General features: G+C 39.3%; 1 pseudogene; it reads left to right on the plus strand.

The window, feature by feature from the left end:
* The first annotated feature begins 1,248 nt into the window (after positions 1-1,248).
* Positions 1,249-7,714, plus strand: LOC141069604 (polymerase delta-interacting protein 3 pseudogene; annotated as a pseudogene).
* Positions 7,715-14,386: the final 6,672 nt, after the last annotated feature.

Here is a 14,386-nt window from a genome sequence, read left to right on the forward strand (position 1 = left end):
CTTTCATGAAGCCCAAGTGGATGTTATCAGCTATTTTTCACTGAGGGCGTACACTTCTGCTTCCTGTACGACAATAGCCAATCATGATCAAGCAGCAACATAGAAGTGCAGAAGGACCTGTGATGTCATCAGTGTCACATTAAAAAGGTACTCTGATGAAGGTCCATGTTGACAGATACGTCACACCTGTACTATCACAACTATTTTCAACTTCATCTTCTACCTGAATGCCTAGTTTATCTGTAACATTATCAGTGTCACATCAACCTGAGCCCACAGATCCTGTCAACTAGAGTGTGCAGAATGAATAAGCAATAAAAATATATTACATAGCACAGAAGTTCTGGAAATACTAACTTGAGTTAATTGCTCCACACTTCTCTGCTATGTACAATAATACATTTTTAGTGCATATTTAGGCTACACATTGTAGCTGATGGGATCTGTGGACTCAGGATATGTGACACAGATTACATCACAGGTCCTTCTGCATTTCCATGTTGCTGCCTGATTATGATTGACTAGTTTCGTACAAGAGGCTGAAGTATACTCCATGTGAAAAACATCCAGTAGTGCCCATTTGGAGTTACTTACAGTTATTGCATCGTGTGCCAAATATTTGATTGCTAATACCTCTGCAACAAAGAGGGCGAAGTTGAAAATATATATTTTTTTTCTCTCTGAAGCCATAATTACATGGTGTGTCCAGTTCAAAATGAAAAATTTGGTGAAAGTTCTTTGAAACCTAACAGCTTATACATGCTGCCCAATACATGAGCTTAAAAAGCTTAAAAATCTATTTGACCTGATGAACGAGTATTTTTGAGTGCTTCTAGGAAATGGTTAGTGTAAATGAACCTCTAGGGCTCGTTCAGACGAACCTAATTTATGTCTGTGTGCTGTCTGAATGCAAAAGTGATAGCATACCGACAGCACACTGAGCAATGCAAGTCAATGCGATAGGTCACATAAGCTGAAGTACCAGATACAGCCACTATTGCACATACGGCACTGTAGCTGCGTAAACAATGAGAATGAGTCATTTGTCTAATACGGTTATAATATAATTTACAGTAATTGATGTGTAAAGAGAACTGGAAAAAATAAAATAAATAAAATATGTAATTCAAGATCTCTGCTGTCAATGAATTCAAAGCATTCAGTCCTTTCCTAGTGTTTTGGGGTGTTTCCTCTCATCAGTGAAAAGCATGAGATCTGATTTGGCTGAAAGTCTCACGCTTTGCACTGATGAGGGGCAACACCCTTGAAACACTGTTTCTGCAAATTGAGATTCAGGTTTGGCTTTTGTCCTAAGTCATGTGGCACAGCTCGTTAAAGGGTCAATACTGATTTTTAGGATTGCTGCTTCCAATAGGTGGCATTAGAGTTCTAGTCCTCTTCTTCTCTGAAAAGGCAATTTGCTTATTTAATTGCCCATAGAAGCATTACATGGCTTATAAACCGTCTTACACTGTTAAACCAGGCATGTCACTCTCCACAAGGAGAAATGTTACCCATAAGATCCATTCCGATTTACATCCAACAGACAAAATGTAATGGTTATTATAAAAGAATTTTTTTGGTCATTTGAACGATTATACTGAGAATAGCTTTTGAGCTGTGTAATGCCTATAGCTTTGTAAAAATAATAACGTAAGCTTAGCACTTCTTTTGCAGGATTCCCTGTACTGAAACATATAGGCAACTATGCTTTTCAGTACATAAAAAATATGTTGACACATAGAGCCCCAAACATATGGTAAAAAGCTACTCTAGTGGCACTCATGAGAGCTATTATAGGCTATGGATCTGGCCTACAGTTAAATACTTTTTACAGATTTACGATTATTCTACACTATTTTACTGTATTTTACATTTAAGATCCTTTACATAAAGTGAAAAAATAACTAATAAAGCTTTGTTTAACCCCTTTATGACCTCTGCTGTACTAGTACAGCAGAGGTCGCTTCCCTCCCTTTAATGTGGGTTCTGGCGCTGAGCCCACATATTTCCCAAGACAGGTCAGCTGTTTTGAACAGCTGACATGTGCCCGCAATAGCCATGGGTAGAATCACGATCGATCCACCCGCGGCTATTAGCTAGTTAAATGCCACTGTCAAACTCTGACGGTGGCATTTAGCGTGCGCTTCCGGCCATCGGGCTGGAAATCCTCCCACTGGTGACCCACGTCACGTGATTGCGGTTCACCAGTTCATTGGCATGACAACCAGAGGTCTCCTGGAGACCTCTATGGTTGTCAGTGCTGGATTGCTTTGAGCACCACCCAGTGGTTAACGCTCATAGCAAGTGAGCAATTCTACTACATAGAGGTGATGTGATCATCGCCTGTATGTAGCAGAGCCAATCGGGTTATGGCAACTTATAGTCTCCCATGGAGAGTACTGAAGCATGCCAAAAGTAATAAAAAAGTTTTAAAAAATATTTTTAAAAAAATAAAAGTTTAAATCACCCCCCTTTTGCACCATTCAAAATAAAACAATAAAAAAATCAAACATACACATATTTGATATCACTGCTTTCAGAATCGCTGGTTCTATCAATATAAAAAAGGATTAACCTGATTGCTAAACGGCGTAGCAAGAAATAAAGTCAAAATGCCAGAATTAAGGTTTTTTTGGTTGCCGCGACATTGCATTAAAATGCAATAATGGGCGATCAAAAGACTGTATCTGCGCCAAAATGGTATTATTAAAAATGTCAGCTCAGCGTGCAAGAAATAAGCCCCCACCAAACCAGAGATGATACGGATCTCGGAAAATGGCGCAATTTTTTTTAGCAAACTTTGGATTTTTTTTCACCATTTAAATGAAGAGAGAACCTAGACATGTTTGGTGTTTATGAACTTGTAATAACCTGGAGAATCATAATGACAGGTCAGTTGTAGCATTTGGTGAACATTGTAAAAAAAAAATCCAAAAATCGTTGTGGAATTGCACTTTTTTTGAAATTTCACCGCACTTAGAATTTTTTTCCCCATTTTTGAGTACACGGTATGGTAAAACCAATGGTGTCATTCAAAAGTACAACTTGTCCTGCAAAAATCAAGCCCTCACATGGCCATATTGACGGAATAATAAGACTATGGCTCTGGGAAGAGGGGAGCAAAAACAGAAACGCAAAAACGAAAAAGGGCAGGGTCTTGAAGGGGTTAAGCAGTCAGATTTAAGTGATCCACTTACAGTATAATAATATTAATTATCCATTGGCGACCTTACTATTTGGAATTCTGAAATTGCAGAAAAGTTCAGCATTTAGTCTAGGGCATTCCTCATTTAATACAGTGTAGCCTACTATTTAGAACTTATTTTCAAAAAAACAAAAGTATAACTAAAAAAAACCCTATTGATTTGCATGCATGTGTCTATAATTTCTTGCTGAATGGAACATTAAATGCAGTTATTTGAATTTATGCATTTTTAAATTATTAAATATTTTTGGTGAAGTGACAGCTTGTACTTGCTGTAGGACATGCCTGGGTGATAATTATTCATGAGCAGAATATATTGAAAACTAACTAGATATACACCCACTGTAATTTTAATGTTGCAAAATCTCCCCATGGCCATATGACATTATTCTAAATGCAGTTAAAAAAATCTCCACAATGTCATTATTAACGGCAACATTTTACTTACATGCAGCAGAGTTATAGTAACATGTCATTAAGCATTCGAATATTAATGAACTATATTAGTCGTGATTGTTATCATACCTGTCTTAATAATAAAGTTTTTCTGTTTCTTTTCCTTACTTTATAAGTAATCAAATAATCACATGTAAAATCCAAAGAGTAGACAAATAGGATATACAGGTAGACAATAAGTTCCATTTAGTAGACTGAATCATTTGCAAATCATTGTGCACATTTTCTTTATTTTTATTGAAATATTTTATTTTACAAACTTAAAGAGGTAGGCCACTACTTTAACATTTATGGCTTATCCTTAGAATAGGTCATCAATGTCTGACCGGTGGGGGTGCGACACCCAGCACCTCCGCCAATCAGCTGCTCTTGGTGTCAACAGTGGCCAAAACTAAGCAATTATGGATCAAAAATAAAAAGAAGGAAAAGGAAGCTGTGTGCCATAAAATTTCCAAAAGTTTATTAATGTAGATTAAAATATTGGCAATATATATAAAATATACTCAAAGAGGGAACAACAATGCAAAAGACAGCCACAAAAACAAAAACTTAGTGCAAAAAGGATGTTTATACCTACTGCATGATGAATCCTAAATAATTAATACTATTGCACGGCCAAAACATAAAATGTATTAATACAAGGAGAAAAAACGGCTTCCAAAAAATTGGTGTGTATTCAGGTCAAACAGTAGGGAAGATCATGCATAAGGGATATTCAACATATCCTGGATCAAAATGTAAGGGAAAAGGCTAGTGTATAAATTGGCATATTACCTAATTTGAATGCTGGAGATTGAAAGCCATAAATAAAAGATCCATGTAGTTTCATCAAGGGGATGTAGCTTTATCCGTGCATCCCTTGGATAAAGCTACATGCGAAACGCGCGTTGGGGTGCCACCGCTACTTAAAAGTACAGTGCCACTTTACTGCCAACATTCATTTCTCTTCTCTGGGTCTCTGATTTATGGCTTTCAATCTCCATCATCATTATTTCTCTGCTGTGACATAATGACTAATGATGGGTGAGCACTAAAATGCTCGGGTGCTCGTTGCTCGGGTCGAGCAAATTGGAATGTTCGGGTACTCGACCCGAGCAATGAGCCCAATGTAAGTCTATTAGAAACCCGAGCATTTTTGCCGCGACCCCCCGGGGGTCTTTTTAGGGTCTGAAAACGTCTGAAATTGATGGGAACAGTGCTGAAATGACATAGGAACATCATGTGGAAGACCCCTGGAAGAATTTCTGACTACCAGGTCACTGCTGTGAACAATGTTGTCAGAGTCTTACGTCACTTTTCCGGGTGCACAATAAAACACACAAAAGCGAAACCAAAATTGATTTTCCTGGGAAATATGTTAAGGAACATCTTTTCCAGGGTAATGATTTGTATGTAAAGCCAAATAAATAGCTGAAAACAAAAATGTTCCTCTACCACTTGGGCTATGTTCACATGTAGCATTTTTTATGCGTTTTTTTCAACTTTGGCATTGCTTTCAAACAAGCCAAATGCATTCACTTGGAAATGTCATTTTAAAATTTTATAACCTTAGCTGGCCATGTAGTGTGTGACACATCATCAGACACATCCTGTTTCTTTTATGAAGGAGGGACTGTTAAAGGAGGAGAGCCATCAGGCTGACTTTAACCTTCTTAAAGGGACAGCAGTTTGTCCTCACTATTCTTAGAGAGCCATCAGCCGGCTATGCTTTGCTGTTCACATTAATAAACAGTGGGTCTCCTATACTGTTATTGCCTATGCATTGTATGCAAGACCTGCCCCAAATTTGATGCACCCCAATAACCAATTGAACAGGCGTCCTGGATGGCCACATGAAACCAAAGTTCCCATTTTTCTTAATTTGCTACACCCATGTTTGCCCATGAAGTGAATGCAAGGCCTGCTCCAATTTTGGATGCACCCCAATACCCCTTGAAAGAGACATGGAGGAAAGCCTCCTACATTTTTTTCCCAATTTAAAGGAGCGGGTCTCATATACTTGTAATGCCCACTCAGTGTATGGGCTGACAAACATTTCCCCCGGGGGGTACACATCAACATACTGTGTAAACTTTTTTTATGGGCATCATAAACACCCTTGAAAACAATAACGTGGTTTCCTACAGAGTTGTTGCTGGGATGTGCAGTTTTGTAGCAAAAATATGGCGAACATGCTGTTGGATGAAGTGATCTGGAAAAGGGGCATGTGATGACAGGAATGGGAACATACAGGATTAATAACAGGGAGGTATGAGATCCCGGATCCAGCCTACAATGATTAGTTGTTTACCCACCACCAATTACCAGAATGCGTGTGATGCCCGTCAGAAGATAGGTGCAACAGATGCGCATCTGAAGCTAGGCATAAAAGATGCCCGTGAAAAAATTGTTTGCCAAATATGCACGTTTCTGTATGAAGGGTAAAAGTGCAAGACGCCAGTGAGATGGTGAATTCTAGAAAGCAGCAGATTAGTGTTGGAGGAAAACCAACCAAACTGATGGATGCTCATGAAAAACAAAGTTTAAAGAGGAGTGCACATGCCGTAACTATCAACTCACCCGTGGCACAAGGTTGTTGTTCTTCACCCAAAAATATTACCAAGACCATCTAATTTTCACAGCCGAAAACTATTTCTTCCGGTGTAACGAATACTGTTAAAGGAATGCGAATAAACGTAGTTAACCACGAACCTGAGAAACCACAGAATTCCTCTTTACAAGATATGGACGATGATGGTATTGAAGACGACTTGGAACTTTCCCACATCCCTACCAAGAAGGTGAAGATCACAGCTGCAAACACTGTGCAAAAAAGGCTGGGAATGTCTGGAAATTCATTTTCTCTTGGGCAAACTTTACCTCTTAGTAAAGTGATCCGAAAATGAACACTATGAACCCAGAAAAATCATAAAAATATGAATCTTTATTAAATTACCACAAGACATACATAGCATATAAAGTTAAAAAAGTGGGAAACCCAAAAAGACACCACTACCCACATATACACTAAAAAAGAGGTTGCACATGTCTGAAGAACTCCAATATTCCCTCACCAGACATTACATAGCTATGTGAGGATGCCGCTAAGGCGCAATAATCACAAATTTAATGGCCAAATAGTTATATACAAATGATACGAATAGTGCAAAGGTGAGTATTTACCTCCTGTGGGTGATGGTGCCAGCCCCAATGCACGTTTCGGCGTTCAGCCTTCTTCCGGAAGAACTTTATATGCTATGTATGTCTTGTGGCAATTTAATAAAGATTCATATTTTTATGATTTTTCTGGGTTCATGGTGTTCATTTTCAGATCAATTTATTCTATTTGAACCCTATGTTGTGTCCAATACTTAGTAGGGGGCTGCACAATATTCTTCATTTGAATAGGTGTTAGAAATGCCTCATATTTCGGCTTCAACATTTCTGTTAATAACTCTTAGTAAAGTGGTACAGAATGATGCATACACAGCTCCTATGTCTACTCAGCATGAGACTTCCTCACCTTTATTGTGCACAAAGGCTCTAACCAACGAGTCATGGACACGTGTCACAAAGGAGGACAGTTTTTTAGTAGAGATGACTCCAAAAGTGTCTGTCTTTAGCCCTTTAGACGGCACACAAATGACCATTAATAATTTGCATCCAAGAGTCACAGAGGAAGATATCATGTTGCTTTTCTGTGTATGTGGTGCCATTAAGCGCACCTGCTTGTTGAGTTCCGGAGTTGCAAAGGTTGTGTTTGTAAGAAAGGGAAATGCAGTTGGTGCCTACAAAAAAATACAACAGCAGAAACCTAGATGGACAACCAATGAAATGCGATCTATATTTGAATGGTAATGTGATAACATCAGACCAGCCCATCCTTCTAAGATTAAGTGACACCCCAGCAAAAAAGGAAGGTGAATCTACAAGAAACCAACCTCCTCCTCCTCCAGTGTTGCTTCAAATCCTCCTGCTGAAGTTGATTATAATACTATCTTAAAAGCACTCTTTAAATCCTCAGGGTCATCAGCAATCATCCAACCACCTGCATTTAAGATTAAACTCTAATGAGACCAACACAAATTGGAGACTGTAATAAGAGAGATTCCCAATTGACATATGGGTCCGAAGACTCCTTAAAAAAAAAATCCTTCATTTTGCTTCTTGGGTTTTGTTTAGTGCTGATCACCACCAGGTAGTTGATGTTTGAAGGAGTCTGGCATCAGACATTGGACAATCAATCCTTTTCCTAGCATTTGCACATTTTCTGTTAGAACAATAAACCTCATTTGAATCCAGAAATATAACTGAGTCCATCAGTTATTAGATATATGAAACTGAAATAGCTGTTGCAAAAACCAGAATTGTTATAAAGAAAAAAGGTTAACATTACTAGGGGTGCCCAAATTTTAAAAATTATAGCAGGGGTATATTTACCAATGGCGAGATGTGTTATTTGAAGCAAATTGGTACGGACTGGTTTGTTAAAACTTAACTTTTAATCATCCTTTATAAAAACAAATAATGTCAACAAAAAGTGCCATACAAAGTGCTCGTGCATAAGTGCATATAAAATATCAAACTGTTCAATGCCGCCTGAAATAGCCCATTCAGGACAATATAGCAATTGTTATATCAAATTGTGCCTTAATTTCAGCAGCCACACCTCGAAATGTAGCATGCGTATTAGGCCTCAGTCCCTATACCCAGATAACACAAAGGCAGCCTATAGCTCCACATAGAAACAGTCCTTTTAGGGTAAGACTGTTCCCTATTTCCATAAAGAACATTAAATATATCATTGAGTGAGTCACTGTACAAATATCAAACGCCCTCAGAGCGCAGTGTATAGGATCTCCTTTTATATCACTGCCCACATAACTCCTTTCTGGTGTATGAAAAAAATTTGTACTTATCTCAGATATCGTTGTATTTCATAGCGATACCCAAATTCTGCTCACTACGAGGGGGGCTCCACACTTCAGCATATCATGAATCGCTGGGTAGCTCGATTCCCTCTGAATATCTCCCAACGCGTTTCATCTACCACAAATTCATCAGGGGAGTACTGGCATTTAGTCAGGTGGCATTGCGCGCCATATCACGTTCTATTACCTTTTATATATGTTCAAAAGTCCCGCGGTCTATCCCTATTTCCGGACGCCGGGACTGGCACTTCCGGTTTTCACCTTGCTTAGTCTCTTAGCCGCCTCTCCTGCCCCACTTCCTGGGCATGTCTAAGGGCCAGAGACATCACATCTGGTGACGCGTCATAGCCAAATCCTATGCCCCACTTCCTGGGTTCGTCCTAGCATCGGCGATGTCACGTCCGGTTTAGACAGCGATTCCTAAATCCAAAATCTTTTACACCATGATCAAGATGCAGAACGTATGCTTACACTTTTCAGTGGCAAAACAAAGCTTACACGGTTACTAAATCTACTCGTACACAAAAAACTGATATATCTTCCGGCACTATATTGCAAGCAATTGGTGTATGGATATACAGAAAAAATCTTGCTAGGGATAATAAAAGACTGTGAGGCCAAGCATAGATATCTGGCATATACAGCTGAAGAGCCAGTGATATAGGATAATATATAGGATAATATATATGGTAGGTAATTGCCAGAGAAAGGTAGAATGGCCACTATATTGCAATCAATATAGGAAATGGATAATATGGTGCTAATATTATGGGAAAAACATGATGGAAAAAGAAATAGTTAAATAACAAAAGGGTTAGTATTTATCACACTTGGGAATAATATGCACAGGGGTCTGAACTGATGCCAAGGCTGGTATACATACAATGTACTTATTTTTCACCATAATTTGCAAAATAAATCTTGCCAAATCAGACAAGGTGATTTTCTGGATTTGTTTTCTCATTTTGACTCTCATAGTTGTGTTCTACCTATGATGTCAATTACAGGCCTTTCTCATCTTTTTAAGTGGGAGAACTTGCACAATTGGTGGCTGACTAAATACTTTTTTCCCCACTGTAGTGCAATGTAGACTGACATGCTAAAATTTGGAATTTCAGATAGCATTGTATAAAAAGCATGAAATAAATCTCTCTATTTCAAAAAAATGCAAATTTTGAAAACATCAATAAGGCAAAGTTTGAGCTCATGCATTCGACTGTAAAAAGGAGCAGTATTAGCCGTCGATTTGACAGGTAACACTCGTCCCCATTATATTCTATGGGGCCATTCACATATTTGAGCATGCCCAATTTGTCCCAAAGAAATTTATGGCATGCTTTCATTTAACTCTATTGGTCTGTGGAAAAAAATCAGACCTCGCCCGCACTCGGATGACATACTGTTAAATTTTCACAAACTGACAATATAGAGAAGATGGAGAAACTTTTTTTTGCTTTTTCTGCACCTCCGAGAAAATTGGATCACACTCTGATCACACTCAGATCAGTCTGATGAGTGTGTGATTAGCATAATCGGACAAATTTTATTGGATGAGAGAAAAACAGTTGTTGGACTCTAGCGTTTTATTCATTCATTTATCTCTGACTGATGGTGTCATGTGTGTACATGTTCAATAATAATGTGTGGCACCCCAGGAGTCCGATTGTCACAGTGGCATTGCCTCCCTCACAGGGAGTAATGTCATGCCTGGAAGCAAGGAGGGGTCCACTTACCAGGTGTCTGTAGGAGAGAAGTCGAGCAGAACCTGAGGAGTCAAGCTGTGATTAAACTCGCCCCAGAGCTGAGCGCTAGGAACTGGATACTGGAGTCTGTGGTTGCGTGGGTACTGAAGTCCTGGCAGCTAAATCCACAGAACAGGGGACTGCAGATCTCCTGGCCCGATCTAATACCCGGTGTCACAGCAGCATATCAGAGCCTGGAGCCAACACAAAGGAGCCACACCTGTAATAGGCTCGAGCTGCCTGCCATGCGGGCAATGGTTTGTATTTAAAACAGAGCGAGTCAGTTAGCAGCAGGAGGGTGAGTTGTTAGGCAGCGAGGAAAAAGGGAGGACAGCGCAGAAGGAAGGGCTCTGTACCTGCCTGGCCAGGTGTATCCAAAATTGATTCCAGGCTGCCTGGCTCTCCATCACGATCTGTTACCAGTGCCCCGGTCTGTACTATCAACCATCAAGTAAAGGAAAAGAAAACTACAGCCTTTTTGTTCTCTAGTGATCTCTTGTGCCACAAGGTACACAAAGCCTGACATAAACAGAACCGGTAGCGCTGGGGCCCCGCTCCACCTGTGGGTAGCAGAATCATCCCAGCTGTGTCACCATCAGCCCCAGAGAAAACAAAAAACAAAAAGCACAAATATCCTGAACTAAAAAGTAAAAAATAAACTGCAAATAATGCATAAAGGTAATAATAATAATAATAATAAGGGTATTTAGTAAACATAATTTTGATCAAAATAATGTACAAGCCATCCCGCCACGTCACGGCAACCCTTGTGGGACAGTCCTACTCTAGTATTTAAAACCTTTTCACTTGCCAAGTGACGTGAATGTGAACAAGGATCGAGGGACTGACCCACTAGTAAAAGTATAGGCCAGACTGGATGGCTTTCCCAGCTCAGAAGGAGGGCGGTCACACCCTTATATGCACTGAATGCACAATGAAATGAATAAAAAACTGGAGTCTGAACTGAGAAAGTAAATTAATGTGTATGCACAATGTAGGTGCATATTATCACATGACCATTAACCAGAGAAAACAAAAAGCACAAATATCCTGAAATAAAAAGTAAAAAATAAACTGCAAATAATGCATAAAGGTAATAATAATAATAATAATAAGGGTATTTAGTAAACATAATTTTGATCAAAATAATGTACAAGCCATCCCGCCACGTCACGGCAACCCTTGTGGGACAGTCCTACTCTAGTATTTACAAAACTTTTCACTTGCCATGTGATGTGAATGTGAACAAGCATCGAGGGACTGACCCACTAGTAAAAGTATAGCCATCCAGTCTGGCCTACATTGTGCATACACATTAATTTACTTTCTCAGTTCAGACTCCAGATTTTTAACCATCAGCCCCAGCAGTATCCTTTAGCAGCGCCGGCCATCCATTGCCGAGCACCATAGTTGGCGTCATGTTAAATTCCATATACATATTCCCAATTTTACAGCACAGCCAGGGCCACGGAGTTGGGTCACGGTCCCATTACTTCCCCAAAGAACTGTCTGACCCGGTTCCGAGTAACCCACGGCCCTGGAGGGCGTGTCAGATGGTGTGCAGATACTCAAAACGTGTTTTTTTACAATTCAAATGCCATAATCCATTTTAAAAGCAGTCGAAAAACTTGTTTGGATTTGAGGGTTTAAATGTCATAAAGTAAAATGATAAAGAAAAAGGGCTAAAATAATGTTTTTTGGAAACTGTCATTGTGTTATCTCCTGTCACTAACGTCCTGCTATCCAAAACTGTTTTTGATAACTTAACTAAAGCAGCAAAATATATTCACTCAGAAAGGGGAGCTCAAAATTTGAAAAAAAAAATATTTTTCCTTTATAAACAGTCTAGAATCTGTGGAGGAGAAATTGCTGTCTATTAGTAGCACTTTATAAAAGCATACTTTTTATGCTAAAAAATGTATATTAGCCATAAATTCCAGTTTTGGAAATCATCTATTTATAATGAAAAGGTGGATGAATTCCCTGAATTATAAAAAAATGTTATTTCACATGAAATGTAACGCTTTTTAAGTAACTGCTAATGTAAACACTTCTCTTTCACTTACAGCTGTATTACATATTTAAATAAATGTTAATAATATGCAGAAAAATCAAGTGTCCATTGTGTTGGAATTTTGATTCGGAAAGTAGTATTATCCTCATCCATAATTTCTTTCCAGAAAGGTATAAATCAGCTTTATTTCAATGCAAAATATTTATTTATATAGAAACATTTAAAAAAAATGCTTATGTATGCATATACTAGGAATAAGGAATGGACTATCGTATAGAAAATACCTTTGCCGTTCAAACAAAAATTGTCAAGAAGATGTGTCCTTCTTTCTGAAATATTACTTTTTTTTTAATCAAAATATGTCCAAAGTCCCCTAATTTCATATAGGGGGAATTGGTTTCATTTTTTTGCTTTCCCTTCACACAATTAACCCCTTTCTGCCATCCGACGTACTATCCCGTCCATGGGACCTGGGCCCCTATGCCCATGGACGGGATAGTATGTCTCAGCGATCAGCGGCGCCCACGTGGTGAGCGCCGCTGATCGCGGCCGGGTGTCAGCTGATTATCACAGCTGACACCCAGCACTATGTGTCAGGGGCGGTCACAGACCGCCCCCGACACGTTAAACCCTTGCACACCGCGATCAAACATGATCGCGGTGTACCGGGGGTTAAAGGGAAGCATCGGCAGGGAGGGGGCTCCCTCCGTGCTTCCCTGAGCCCCCCACGGCAGTGCAATGTGCAGCGCTGCTGCGAGGAGCTCCTTTCCTGCAGGCCCCCGAATCCAAGATGGTGACGGGGGCCTTCGGGGGCCTGCAGGAAGCTGGCTTCCTCAGTGCCTGCAAAGCGCAGGCATGAGGAAGCCTTCTGCACTGCCTGTGACAGATTGCTGATCTGTCACAGTGATCTGTGATGTGACAGATCAGCGATCTGTCACAGGACAGTGATGTCCCACCTGGGACTATTTAGTAAAGTTAAAAAAAAATTAAAAAAAGTGTAAAAATAAATTAAAAAAAATCGCCAAATAAATTAGAAAAAAAAAAAATATTCCCCCAAATAAATCCACTTTATGGAAATAAAAAAAAAAAAAACAATAAAAGTGCACATATTTGGTATCGCCGCGTCCGTAGCGACCCGCCCTATAAAGCTGTCCCATTAGTTAACCCCTTTAGCGAACCCCTTAAAAAATAAAAATAAAAAACGAAGCAAAAAATAATGATTTATTATCATACCGCCAAACAAAAAGTGTAATAACGCGCGATCAAAAACACGCATATAAATATCTATGGTACCGCTGAAAACGTCATCTTGTCCCACAAAAAACGAGCCACCACACAGCATCATCCGCAGAAAAATAAAAAAGTTATAGCTCGCAGAATAAAGCGATGCAAAAATAATTATTTTTTATATAAAATATTTTTCATTGCATAAAACCGACAAAACATAAAAAACGACCTAAATGAGGTATCGCTGTAACCGTACTGACCCGAAGAATAAAAGTGCTTTATCAATTTTATTGCACGCGGAACAGTGTAAACGCACCCCCCCAAAAGAAATTCATGAAACGCTGGTTTTTGTTCATTCTGCGTCCCAAAAATCGGAATAAAAAGCGATCAAAAAATGTCACGTGCCCGAAAATGGTACCAATAAAAACGTCAACTCGTCCCGCAAAAAATAAGACCTCACATGACTCGGTGGGTCAAAATACGGAAAAATTATAGCTCTCAATATGTGGTGATGCAAAAACTATTTTTACAATAAAAAGCGTATTTTAGCGTCTGACAGCCGCCAAACATAAAAACCACCATAAATAGTAAATCAAACCCCCCATTATCACCCCCTTAGTTAGGGAAAAATAATAAAATAAAAAAAATGTATTTATTTCCATTTTTCCATTAGGGTTAGGGTTAGGGTTAGGGCTAGGGTTAGGGTTAGGGTTAGGGCTAGGGTTAGGGCTAGGGTTAGGGTTAGGGCTAGGGTTAGGGTTAGGGTTAGGGCTAGGGTTAGGGCTAGAGTTAGGGCTGAGATTAGGGTTAGGGGTGTGTTGGGGTTCGG

The sequence above is a fragment of the Dendrobates tinctorius genome, unplaced genomic scaffold (assembly GCF_039654945.1).
Source record: "Dendrobates tinctorius isolate UK_male_01 unplaced genomic scaffold, ASM3965494v1 ptg000269l, whole genome shotgun sequence".
In the NCBI taxonomy this organism is placed as follows: Eukaryota; Metazoa; Chordata; class Amphibia; order Anura; family Dendrobatidae; genus Dendrobates; species Dendrobates tinctorius.